Source organism: Miscanthus floridulus, chromosome 19, assembly GCF_019320115.1.
Source record: "Miscanthus floridulus cultivar M001 chromosome 19, ASM1932011v1, whole genome shotgun sequence".
Lineage (NCBI taxonomy): Eukaryota > Viridiplantae > Streptophyta > Magnoliopsida > Poales > Poaceae > Miscanthus > Miscanthus floridulus.
The window spans coordinates 14,299,187-14,312,945 of record NC_089598.1 but is presented as its reverse complement, the minus strand read 5'-3'; the positions used below and the strand labels follow the sequence as shown (position 1 = coordinate 14,312,945).

The 13,759-nt window shown below is 44.1% G+C and overlaps 1 pseudogene; it reads left to right on the top strand.

Annotated features, from left to right (window-relative positions):
- Positions 1 to 6,643: 6,643 nt before the first annotated feature.
- On the top strand, positions 6,644 to 10,455 carry LOC136529427 (protein MICRORCHIDIA 6-like; annotated as a pseudogene).
- Positions 10,456 to 13,759: the final 3,304 nt, after the last annotated feature.

The following is a 13,759-nucleotide window of genomic DNA, read 5'->3' as shown; positions in this document are numbered from 1 at the left end:
AAATGCTGCAAATCTCGTAGTAGCACTATGGCACTAACCTTGCAGCTTGAACATTATTGCTAAATATTTGGTGGTAAAGCTGGAAACTATACTACCATTGATAGCTGCAAGACGAAGTTCCCACGGTTAAGCTTAAGAGCATAAAAGAAGCACTGTCAGGAGATACCCTGAATTATCATAAAAAACAAACATAATTTTTCCATTCAATAAAAACAAGAACATGTTTTCAAGTTAATATGCACCTTTAGGTATTCTTGGTAGCTAACCCTTTTAGGTTAAAAACAAGAAGAACAAGGTGCATATGATGCTAAAAACATGGGAGCTGCATCAACCATACACGTCAATGATTCCTTGGTGATGGAACACGCTAAAAAAGGAGAACCTGATTCCGCACACTTGACTTTTACACAAAAGTCCAAGTGTGGGGGAAGATGGTACGAACCTCGCCACATGTTCCATTCACACCAAGGATCATTTTGGTTAAAAAAATAATGATGTCAGCTCTACCTTGCTATTAAAAAAGAGAGAAGTATTTGAAAAAAAGAAGAGCGAAGGAGCATTCTCATCTTCATGACCTTTGCTACCACTAAGACCTATGGTCTATGCACACTACATGTGTGTATGACCTAGCCTTGTGGTTTCGCCTGAGTTAGACCATGTACGATCAAGCCACCACTGTAGTAACCTCGAGCTTTCATCCACTTATGCTACCGGTAAGAACAACTTAGGTATGTAAAGGTAAATAAATGTTCACCAAACTTTAACACTCATATTTATCTCCATGTGAAAACAATTTGCTCATACAAGATTAATGCTTTCTTTGTTTATGTCGTATGCTCTGGTTTGGGTGTATTCTATATATGTACATCCATAGGCCTTTTGACTTAAGCATGGTGCTTAGGTTATAATGGCCTTCTTTAATCAAATTTTGACATGGTGTTAAATTTTGATTAATGAACTTGAGTTATTATTTTTATAAACAAAGGAAGTGATCTAAAATGGGGATAAATCAAGGCTAGGATTACTTTGCAATCTTTACATTAGCCTTGCTTGAGTATGGAAAGTCTGGTGAACAAATAATAATAATAATAATATATATTAATAGATAATAATACTAATAATAATATACTACTAATAAAAAAAATATATAATAACAATAATAATAAAATTGATTTAGGCTCCCCGATGTTCAAACCGGAAGAGCCCATGCTTGTTTCTGTTTATTTTGTCTTTGTTTCTTTGAAAAATAAAGCAGGTACAAAATAAGTGTGGGGGAGATCTCTCAAGCTCAACAAATGCACATTCAAGATCTCACACCAACATGATGCACAACTGTGAATGGTATATCATGCAGAAGGACGGGACATATAGCTTAGAGAGGATTGGTTGAACTTTTTGGTTTAGCCAAACCATCTCTTATTCTCCTTAATTCCTTCCTCTACAACATTGTTTTGTGCAACTCTACCCTCAACTCTCCTAAGTTTTGAAATTTAAAACTAAACAAATTTAAAACAATACCACTTCATCTCCATGTTGTCCTTTGATTAAATTTGCATACTCTTTATTCCTCGCTAATATTCCTAAACTTGTGGACAACTCATCATAGGGACCCCATGTTATCTAAGTAATTGGAATATATGATATAGTGGGATGAAAATGAACCTTGCTCTCTTATGAAAAGAACTTGGGATTTAATTTACAAAATCAAAATTCAAATAACATGCTCCTCAATGATATGCAAATTCCTACCAAAGCTATATCTAGTGTATAGATCTTAAAACCTCCAGATTTATGCTACTTATTCCTGCATTGAGTTTTGTCAAGTCTTGTTAACCCTTGTTGAGAAAGTTATCATGCCCCCAAGATCAAGATCACGTACACGCCACATATATTAAGCTATTCCTACACTAGGAGTAGACAAAAAATGTGTATTAGGAAAATACTCCAAGTTCTACAAGATAGTGATCTCTCTCTCAATATGTAGTTTACGAGACAAGGGCTATGCAAAAGTATGAAAAACAAAAAAATATGGACACGTGAAGGTCCAAGAAGAAAAAAAAATAGGGACACATGAAGGTCCCAAGGTATTGAAAAAAAGATGAGCACATGAAGGCTCATACAAAGAAGAAAAAATGAAATAATAGCCATGTCTCAAAATAAAAGGCTAAGAGAGAACACTCACACAAAAGGAGTATAGAATAGATTTAGAAATATTTATCCACACACATGCATTTCTTAATCTAAGGGTATGACATCTTTCTCCTTGGATCTGAGCTTTGACTCAACAAAATATGCAGAGTAAGTATGCCTTCGTATCTTTCCCCACCCAAAGATCCACATATGCTTTTTAGAAGTAGGAAAGAAAGAAGGCAACACTATGATATGCCTTGGTGAGGAACCAAACACATATATGAGCGATTTAACAGAATCATTTGAAGAGCTAAGCTATGTTTATATTTTCAAAAAATCAAATGAAAACCCAAGTTTATGAACTAATTGATACAAGGAGATTTGAATCCATGTTGTTCCATTAGTCAGTTACCCAAGTGGCATTTTTTTTATTTTTAACACTTTTTTAAATAATTTTTAAAACTAACACTGTTTAATTTTTTTCAAAACTAACACGTTTGGACGCGCCTGTTTGCACGGTGCGGTTAATTCACGCTGCCGCGTCATGCATGGCGGCGCGGCATGGGGCAGTCAACGGCTGCGGCGACCGCTGACGTGTGTAGGGTCAAGATGGAAACTAGAAGGGGGTGAATAGTCGTTACTAAAACTTAATCGCACCGGCTAATCGAAACAAGTGCGGAGAAAACAAGTTCTGGCTGACTTCTTACCACTACTCGAAGCTTCGGTAGGGGATCAGGGTGGCGGTGATGCTGCAGAGGCGTCTCGATGGCATCGAGCTCCACCCAGCGGGATCTAGGCGGCGGTGCTGGCTAGCTCGGGGCAAGGGAGATGCGAGATAGGGTGCAGGGATAGGTGGCTCGACGTGGGCTCGCTATTTAAGAGACAGGGCAGACTTGTGGCGCAAGGCAATGGTGCGGGGCGGGGCGAGCACGGACATGGGCGGCGCAGAGTCTGTTGCGGGGACGGCTCAAGGTGGGAGACGGTCCTGACGGGGCGGACCCACCTGTCAACGAAAGGAGGACGCGGGGACGGGCGGTTAGTGAGGGAGAGAGGGCGCTCACGTGGCTTCGGGCTGGGCCAAAGGGAGCTGGAGGCGAGAGCGGGCTGCGGCCAAGGGCGAGGTGGGCTGCTGCGGAAGGAGTACCGACGCTGCTTGGGCTGGTTCACCGGCTGGGCCAGCGTCACAAGAGGAAAGGCCGAGCTGGGCTCGCGCGGGAGAGAAAAGAAATGGGGAGGAGCAGTGGGCCAAAGGAGAGGGAAGGATGAGGGCAGACCAGGGCGGGCTGGTGCTGGGCTGCGGCGGCCACGGGCCAGAAGAGAGAGGGAGTGTTTTTCCAAAAAAAAATTTCCATTTTGTTTCCAAATTCAAATCCAAATGCAAACCAAATCAAATTCGAATATGATTTGAAATACAATTTTTTATTCAAATAAAATTGAGAAATTTTGGTAAGTTCTCAAAAAATAAATTTTACACCTTTTTAAATTCTTTTATTTTTCAAATTTTCTTTTCTTTCTTTTCTTTCACTTCAAAGCCATTTTAACCTTATTTGCAAAAGAAATTTTGAATATTTTCCATTTGAATCAAATCCACACAATACAAAGAAACAAATGCACCGGCTTGTATGCACAAACATGTTGCTAAAACTTATGATGAGTTTTAAATTAATAAAAAATTTTATTTTCCTATATTTCATGCGCACAAAAATTCCAAATTAAATCTTTTTAACCCGATTTCCAAAGTTGCAAATTTTAGGATGTTACAACGTTAGAGACTGCATGCTAGTTTAACCATCTCTGATAGAAAAGGGAGACGTTTCTAAAAATCTTTTCTGTACTAGTGAATGCGATAGCTGATTTTAGGATCACCGTCCTCGTTCAAAGATACGTTCCAGGTTTGATTTGGATGATTGGTGCATAATGGTTAAAACAACAAATAATTTCATACCATGTTCTCAAACAATAAAAAGATACTTATTATTTATACAATTTAAAATTTTTAATTTTCTCACTCTACCAAGGTGCTATAACTAAAGTACTAAACACTCATCAAAACAACATAACCATCCGTGACCATGATATACATTGGCGTATTCATTTTTTTTAACATACTATAGCACCTTTGGGGAATTAGTTCATAAATAACTAAAGGGAAAAATAGAGAAAGCCTGAATGGATTTGAAAATAGTTTAGGTTTCGTAATGCAAAATTGTTTATTAGCTCTTTTATTATTCCTAAAAATGATCAAATCAGCTTTGTATTTTCTATGTAATTAGTTTTTTGAAGATTTCTTAATATGTTCATTTAAGCCACAAGTCTTAGCGTACTTGTAAGCATGGGCAAAAAATGGTGATCTGGTGCCCACCAACGCACGAGCATATATCTAGTAATGAAATAAGGCCGATGCTAACATGTGACCCTTCGTCTACCTCGTGCCTGCGTCCTCCCCTGCCCTTTTCTCCCTCCCCGCGTCCCTCAGCCGCCATCCCCTCCCTTGTCGTCAACCATCGGCCCTCGTCCTCATCCCTGCCCTCGTCCTAGCTCCGCCCTCGCCCACCACCACGGCCCACCGCCACACCACGCCTGCGGCGGCCTCCTCTTTGCCCTCTCCCCTCTCGCCGCCGCCATGGCCATCGCTGAAGTCCTGGTTCCCCTTCGGCTTCTTTTCTTTCTTGTTGAGTCTGAGTCACTGTCATGGTTTCCCTCTCTTTCCTTGTTTTTTTGCGCACGTTCCACTGTGCACATGTTTTTGGTTTATTTTGATTTTGATTTTTGACTGTATAAAAATTATATATATATACCTAATATTAAAAATCAAAATTTATGATATTTTTCGTCCAACCCCTACCTAAACTATCTAGATAGTAGAAAGTTTTTTCTATCTCACTTTTTCACTTCCCAAACTGCACTTACGTCCTCCGTGTCTGGTATGTGGCGCGAACTAACAATCCATGATCATACGAGTTAGAAAAACTCAGTCTAACGACAAGACGGAGTCCAATTACAAGACGTATTGTGTCACACCCTTAGTATCTCATATGTGACCTAGACTCATAACCTGTGCTTATACGAGTCAGAACTACTCGTGTCTAGATGATATGTAGTCCAATTCCATATTGCAACGTACGAACACATTTGCTAGTATGATATAATTGACAAAAGATCATATCAAGGGGAACTACCTTTCTTGGTTATTAAGTTTTCTTCATGTGTGATGGACTTGGACTCTCCTTTGCCCATCAGATTCTTGAAGACAACTTTCCTTCAGGGCTTACTAATTCTAATTGGTATGTAGGGCTGATTGGCTCAATAGATCTAGAGTTAGTTCCCTACCAAAAAAAAGTCCAAAGGGTAGTTTCCTAGCCTATAAATATGCAACTTGGATTCTATGATACCCTCCCTCACAAGTACAAGCAGCCTGTTCGTTTGGCCGTGGCTTGTCGTAAACGATCGTAAATTTTCAGCCAGAACAATATTTTTCTCTCACACAAACCAGCCAGCAGTACTTCTTCACGAACCAGCAATGATACGAACCAGCCAACCGAACAGGCTGATTATTTGCAGGTGCTAGGGTTTAGTTTTGTCATCATCATCAAGGTGATCAAGTGCAAAAATCATTGGCATTGAAGGAGTGATCATATCAAGAACCCTTCAAAAGCATTGGGTTGTTTGATCTAATCTGTATCAGAAGTGAGACCTGCAGTTGGAGAGCAACAAAAAAAAAATCTGATCATACCAAGGAACATTCAAAGTCTTGGAGCTTTTTCTTTATCTGATCTAATCTATATCAAACTGCAATTGGGAGGCAACTAGGGAAAAGATCAAGATTTAACTGCATTCCAGAGAAAAATGTGTGTGTTTATAGTTCTCCTGAAGACATGTTCTGGTTGTGTTCCTTATTCAGATTGGCTTCTCTGTTTCCCATCATCTACTTAATTGCTTAGGACCTTTCCAATTCTCTAGGAATCTTTAGATAGATCTCTTAACTGCACCTTTGCGATTCTCTAGGCATCTTTAGATTAGATCTTACTGAAGAGTACCCCCAATATATAAGTACACGTAAAAAAAAAAAGGCTTAACCGTCCCGTCTGTTCGTCTGGCCGCGGCCTCCGTCAGTGCGTTGCCCCGTCGATTGGACTTAGAATCGGCGGGACCGCGAGTGTCCGCGCATTAGCGGCTCGGCGGTCGGCGCCCTTCGCCATTTGCGTCGCCGTCGCCGTCACCGGCCCGTGTCCGCGTTCTGAGTCGTCGGGCGGCTTGCCGATCGCCGCCCCGTTGGTGTCCCGGCGACTCGGCCATGCAAACCGGTTCTCCACCGCTGTCGCTGTGTACTGATGGGCCGCATTAATCTTGGGCTTCCGCGGCCACCGTCCAGTGAGGCAGAGACCCCATTTCCTAATGATCTCCATCTGACCATACATGGTGTTGCAGGTTTGCAACTGCATTAGATGTTCACGTCCTCGCTAACCGCCCCCACTACTTGCCATTCCATTTGAACAGGAACCACCACGCGGAAGTGCCGACGTGCTACACATGGACGCGCAGAGAGACACCAAGCCCTTCGTCTCCCCCATCACGGCCACCGCCATACAGCGGAGCCTCCACGGCCCTAGCGCCCGCCAGCCTCCGGCGTTGCCGTCGGAGCACGGTGGCGCTCGAGTGTTAGCCGGCCGTCTGCAACCGCAAGCTCAGCCTCATCAAGCAGCGTGCGTCCTGAACCGGGCCGCTTCGGAGCTGTCAGGCGGTGTCGGCGGCCGAACCAGTGGCGCCGACGAGGCACTCGAGGGTACCTCGGCTCGTAGTCCTTGCTTTGCACCGCGGTTGAGTAGGAAGTTCTGGAGCGCCGGCGATTATGACGCGGCAGCGGCGACAGGCTCTGCGCCACAGCCTCCAAGTATGTCACAATGCTGAAATTTTTTGTGCGAATACTGTTAAATCTTTGTAGCATGCCTCTATGCTCGATGTTGACTACTTTACTCCGTTGCAGGTGTACAGAATCGCATGTGCATCCACCCTGAATTTCTCCACTCCAACGCGACTTCGCATAAATGGCCATTTGGAGGTAAGCTTCTGTGTGGTTTCATACTTCTTTTATCTTACTACTGTCTTTCTGTTGCACTGTGTCTTACTTCCTTTGCCTTGTTATAGCTGTGGCAGAGTTATTGGATAACGCGGTGGATGAGGTAATTGAACAGGTTCATTATTTTTTTGAGGGTTGAACAGATTCATTATTGAGCCACACACTTCGATTAGTTTGGGTTAAATGTGTGATTGGATTATATTGGGTCAAACAGATAGAAAAGGGTGGTGCTACAAGGATATTGTTGGACAAAATCATTGACAAACGGAATGGATCACCAGCTTTACTAGTTCAAGGTTCTTTCTACTATTTATTATATTATTATTATTAATGTGACAACATTTTAAAGTGATATTTGATTACCAACTTATAAACTTCCCTGGTCATTTTTTGATGGAGTTTGTATGAACTAGATAGTTTGGTCAATGCTTGCATCTTAATGAAGCTTCTTTAGAATATTTGGATAAATCTGGGTATTTATGCCAATGTAAATTTGAAACTAACAAAGTGCATACTTTCTGGTTACCATACAGATGATGGTGGAGGCATGGATCCTAATTCCTTGAGGCGGTGCATGAGCTTTGGATTTTCAGAGAAACAATCAGGGTCTTCAATTGGACAATGTATTGCCAACTTTGTGTTATAATCTGCAAGTCATCTCCTGAAAATCCATTGTCTAACATTTTGGCATTTACTACTCTGATCAGATGGAAATGGATTTAACACTAGCACAATGCGGCTTGGGTCAGATGCTATTGTGTTCAGCCGCTGCACAAAGAGTGGGTACCATATAAACTCACTTAGATCTATTTCTTTTTGCGAACTACTTTTCTTTGTCAATTGAAATAATGGCAAATTATTACTTGTTCTCAGTGAGCCTACACAATCCATTGGTCTCCTATCTTACACTTTCTTGCTGGAAACTGGACAGACAGATGTTGTAGTTCCTGTGGTACGTTGTGTGATTTTATTTTTTATTTGTTTGTCATAAGAAACTACATATGTAACACTTTATTTCTGATGATACCTTTTATCTTCTTAGGTGGATTATAAATGCAATCTAATGAAAGGACAAACTCAATGATTGGAGCGTCATGGTTCAGAGCAATTCTGCTCAAATTTGTCAGTGTTGTTGAAATGGTCCCCTTTTGCAACAGAAGAAGAGCTGATGCAGAATGTATGCTAAACCTGCCATCCTTTTGAAGTCTAGATAATAGAAATACAATTTTTTTTATTTAATAAAACATAAATCACTACATCATTAAATCGACAAACTTAGACCTTTCGCAAGGTACAAGCTGGATAAATTGCTTGCTGTTTAAATACATGTCACAACTCATGTATAGAAAATCATTTAAAATAGTAAAATTCAACAATTTGGTGTATCTACTGCAATCTCATTTAGTATTTATTATTGATATATAGGTTAGCCAAAATTCTAATGGTTGTTGCAATCTATGGTTGATGAACAGTTCTGTGACATTGGTCCACATGGCGCCAAGATTATAGTGTTCAATTTGTGGTCCAACGATGACGGTAAATTGGAACTCGACTTTGACACGAACCTAGAGGTAACCATCAAATACGGAGTATACCACTTGAATGATTCAACGTAGTCATTGTTTTTATTGTTAAACTAATATTCTCAACTCTGATGATTGCTTCTCTTGGACAACTTTTACCAGCTGTGTAAAACTGATCTCTTAAGTTTGCTGTGTTGTGTAGATTGTTTTCCTAAAGAGGATTTTATTTTCTTCTATTTGTTTATGTTGTATATTGTCAGTTGCTGGATTTTTTTTGTTAGCTGCTGGGCTGCTCATCAAAGTTCTTGCTATTTGTTTGTATTTCAGGATATTATGATTAGTGGAGCACCAAATCCAGAAGAAATTAGCAACTCTATAAAAAGGACTAATGAGAACCATTTGGCAAATCGACTACGCTATTCTCTTAGGGTGAGTGTCACACGGTTTACCACTCCTGCACAAGACTTGTGAGTTGGTTGCTGACATAGCATTCTGCAGGTCTATGCTTCTGTGCTATATCTGCAGCTACCAGATTACTTTAGAATCATACTTCGAGGGCAAGAAGTTAAGCGTCATAGCATTGTCGCTGACCTAATGTATCCTGAATGCATCACTTATAAACCCCAAGGTTGCGGAATAAAAGAGGTTCGCCTTGGTTTGTCTTTTTTTACTTCACCAAATAACTTGTTGACTGTGTGAATACAGAGTTTCATACCCTTGTTCTTGTTTCTCCTTTTTGCATTCTCTTTGGTTGATTCAGGCTGGGGTTCTTACAACTATTGGATTCTTAAATGGTTCCCCAACTATTAGCGTGCACGGATTTAATATCTACCATAAAACTTGCCTTATTTTGGTGAGCTTCCTGACCCCTTGCATTGAGCCACTTCAAAAAAACAAGATTTACACAATTATTATCTTTTTATAACATCTTTTTTTTTTAAAAAAATCTACTGCAGCCATTTCATAGAGTTCTGAGTTCTGCGAGCAGCAGAGGTAGAGGCGTCTCCGGAGTACTAGAGGAAGGCTTCATCAAGCCGACTCACGACAAACAAGACTTTGAGAAGTCGCAGCTGTTTCAGAGGCTGATCAACCGTATGAAAGACATGACTAACGAGTACTGGTAAGTTCCAGGTTCCGGATATCTGTTTCTCCCAAATCTACTAGCACCAATGCAATTCTTGCTTCGCCTCAGATGTCACCACATAAATGTCTCGATTCTTCTTTAGGGATATACAGTCACAAGATTGGATACGTGAAAACGCCACGCCGGAGTGCAGCTCCCACTCCTCCAATGATGCTGCAAATAGCGAATGGCACAGCTGAACCATCAGAGGGGAGTCCACCTGCTTCGATGCCACCCTTGGGATCCCACGGCAACTATGGAATGCAGTTCCAATCGCCTTTGCGCCTCCTGGTTTCAACTCAACGCCAGTCAAAACAGAGCCTGTTGCACCAGGAGAGCCTATGGGGTGCTCTCCGTCCCAGCCAAACATGCAGACCATGCAAGTCATCAAAACAGAGCCTGTCCACGCTAGGAAGCTCATTGCGCCTTGTGGCGCCTTATTGGCTGGCGCCATTGCCCGTTGAAGATCTTCTCGAGGATAATGTTTTTTTTTCTCGAATACACACGAGTGTGCATATCATTGTATTAGAAGAAAATAATACAAGAGTTGCACTCCCGGCCGTTAGTTTTTTCGGACGCTACATTATGGAAAAAAAACAATAGCCATAATCCATGTCTATCCTGACAACGTCCTAGCCCTACGCTAGCGCACGTAGCCCGCATGCTCCGGCCTGAATCCATCGGTCGGCTTCGCTCTTGATGATGTGCAGTAGGTCGCCGACGGACGATGTCGATTCTCGGAAACATCTTGCGTTCCGTTCCTTCCATAGTTGCCAAGAGACGAGGGCGAAGAGGGAGTCCATGCCGTTTCGCCGATCGCCGTTGCACACGGACCGCAATTGGCGCCACCAGGAGAGTGTCGTTTGGGAGACTGGTGGAACATGGTGCCCAAGCGCTTGCAGGACATAGTACCATACCTCACGGGTGAACGGGCATACTGCAATGATGTGGTCGATTGTTTCCTGTCCTTGGTCGCAGAGGTAGCATAACTCATGTGCCTCGAGACCGTGTCTCGCCCTTCTGTCGCCGGTCCAGTGCCTTCTTTTCATGGCAAGCCAAATAAAGATCTTGATGCGAAGCGGAGCCCACATTTTCCAGATCAATCTATGACCTGACATTCTGATGGATCCGCTGTGCATCATGTCGTATGCCGATTTGGCTGTGTAGCATCCGTCTGTCGTCCAGCGCCAAATGGTCCTGTCAGTCTCATTGCCAAGATGGATGTCCTCAACGACTGCCCAGAGATGTAGGTAATCCGTGAGCTCGAGCACTGAGAGACCTCCACTTATGCAGCGCACCCATGTTCTGTCATGGAGGCCTTGTTTGACCGTTAGCGTGCGTCGCACCCGCCGCGAAATTCTCTGGTGCAGGTATGGGGCGATGGTGGCGACGTCCTCCCCGTCAATCCACCGATCTTCCCAGAACAAAGCGTTTCGCCCATCGCCTAGCCTGGTGAAGGTTGACGCTCTGAAGAAGGCTTGGACTTCCTTGGAGGTATGAATCGGCAGCTGGCTCCACGCCCGATCTTGATCGGTTCTCTGCAGCCACAGCCAGCGCGTTTGTAGGGCGAAACCGGCTAGCTTCAGGTCGCTGATCCCAAGTCCACCGAGCTCCTTCGGCCTGCAGCAGGCTTTCTAGGCAACCATGCACTTTCCTCTGACTGACCGGTCCTTCCCGGCCCAAAAGAACTACCTACAGATGCCGTCGATCTCTTTCCTTGCCCAAGTGGGAAGATTCTCTGCCATCATGGCATAGATGGGAACCGCCCGTAGGACCGACTTTACCCAGACCAACCTTCCACTTCTCGCCATTAGCGAACCGTGGCTCGGTGGTAGCTTCCTGGCGACAGCTTGTACTAGGGACTGGTAGTGTGCTTTCGGGATTGATTTGGTACTGAGCGGCAGCCCCAGATACTTGATTGGAAATGTCTGCACTTGACAGCCGAGGATGGACACAATTTCCGGCAGAACGTCGTCACCTCCTCGAGGATAATGTTGACAGACTTCATCAACCTGAGTGTCATGGCGTTGGCGAAGGATAGTGGAGTCATCATCCCTATACCTTCCAGGGAGCGTCTGGTGTAGAGGCTGAACACCAGCACAAAGATCCACCCTCCCGACTCCAGGAGTGACAGGAGGTGGAGCAGGCCGTTGCGGCAGGCGGGGGCAATCTTGGAGGTCCATTTGCGGATTCCAGCTTGGTCCCTCGCCATGAGAGGGGCCGAAGTTGAGCTGCTCCAGTTGCAGAGTCTGGCTTTGATCAAATCTGAGAGGTGGGCAAAACATGTCTCCCAAAGGTCTGCTGCCAGAGAAGCCAGGAGTATACAGAAACGGGCCTTCAGTGGGTGGCGGAGGATATCCTCTAGCCGAGGTGCCGCCCGTAGCTGTAGCCACCCGTTGGCCGCTCCCGTTGACAGCTGATATGTTCATCTCTATCGTCGAGTCCGAGGTCAGAAGCTGCTAAATAAGTTATCAGTTCAATCAAAATTTGAAGATGCCAGGCATTGGACACCAGAAATCATCAGATCAGAAAGCAGTTGAATACGGAGTACTTTTATAATGCTAGTCCTAGTCTTATGTGTGATCTTCACAGTTGGTAACAACAGCATCTGTAGGTGGCAAACACCAAGTTCATATGTTTTGACAAGCTAACTGCAACTGAACTTGTGCTTGTTTAAAGAACTGAAGGTGTGAAACTAACACAGAAACCAGTAAACCACAGCCGTTCGCTCTAACAAGAGTAGAACTGAAGGTGTGAAACTAACACAGAAACCACAACCCTTTCCCTCTAAAACTAGAGCCAGCAACAACAACGGGAGCATGACGAGTTGTGAAGAAAATGCCTTCATGTGTGCAGTCACTAATATTATGTCACAAATAGCAACAACGGCTTTTGCAGGGTAGATTTTTCAGATGCAAAAGCCGGATGGCATTATACACACATATATTTCAAGATTTTTTCAGGAAAAACTGCAATTTGTCTTCAAAAAAATGCTCAAGCAACGAGAGGTGCACATTGAAGCTTAGTACTAGTACATCAGAATCAGATGGACACATACTCTATTGCCGACTAAGGAACTACAGTAGGTTTGGGCCACGAAGAAAGAAACGAGGGCTTGCAGCTTACTTGGTGAGGGGAGAGGGCGTAATGGCCGGCCAGCGACAGTGGAGGTGGTGCCGCCTACGCCGTCAGCAGAGGGCAGCGGCGCCCGCTGGAGCTCTCCGGTGTGGCTGGTGTCGCTGAGAGGGAGGGGAGGAGAGGATTTGTAGGGGAGTGGCCTGGTGAGGAATGGAGTGAGGACGGGAAAGAAAAAGACTGCCGCATTGATGTCTGACGAATTGCTGTAGCACGTTGCACGCGGCACGCCGTGACCGAGCCCGAGGTGAAGAACAGTGATCTCTTTGTTCACCGGCCGTCGTGGGAGCACTCCCGTTCCATTCACTGATTCACGCGCGTAGCACGATAATCGTGCTCTACTGCTCTCCCGTGCCATGCCGCACGTACTGGCGCACGGCGCAGAAGGCCGGGGGAGGGGCCGGGCCGGAACTGCGACTGCGAATGCGAATGCCGTTGTTTGCCCTCGCATGCGCCAACGACTCCTCGCGGTCCGGTGCGTTTCGACAAAACGAGTCCAGCTAGCAAGGTGCCGGCTTGGCTCATGCTGCTCGACACTCGGTAGCATCGCGGCAGCCGGCACGGCGTGAACCGCCAGGGCGCCGGGTGGTTGCGACTAGGAACCAAAACGGATCGGGTACGGACGGATATCACCGATATTATATTTGTTTTTATATTTCTGTTCGGATTCGGATTTGAATACGGATAGTGTCAACTATGTCGGATAGGATACGATTGGATATCGACATCATAAATATGCGATTGGAGTATTTGGATACGGATACGGATACG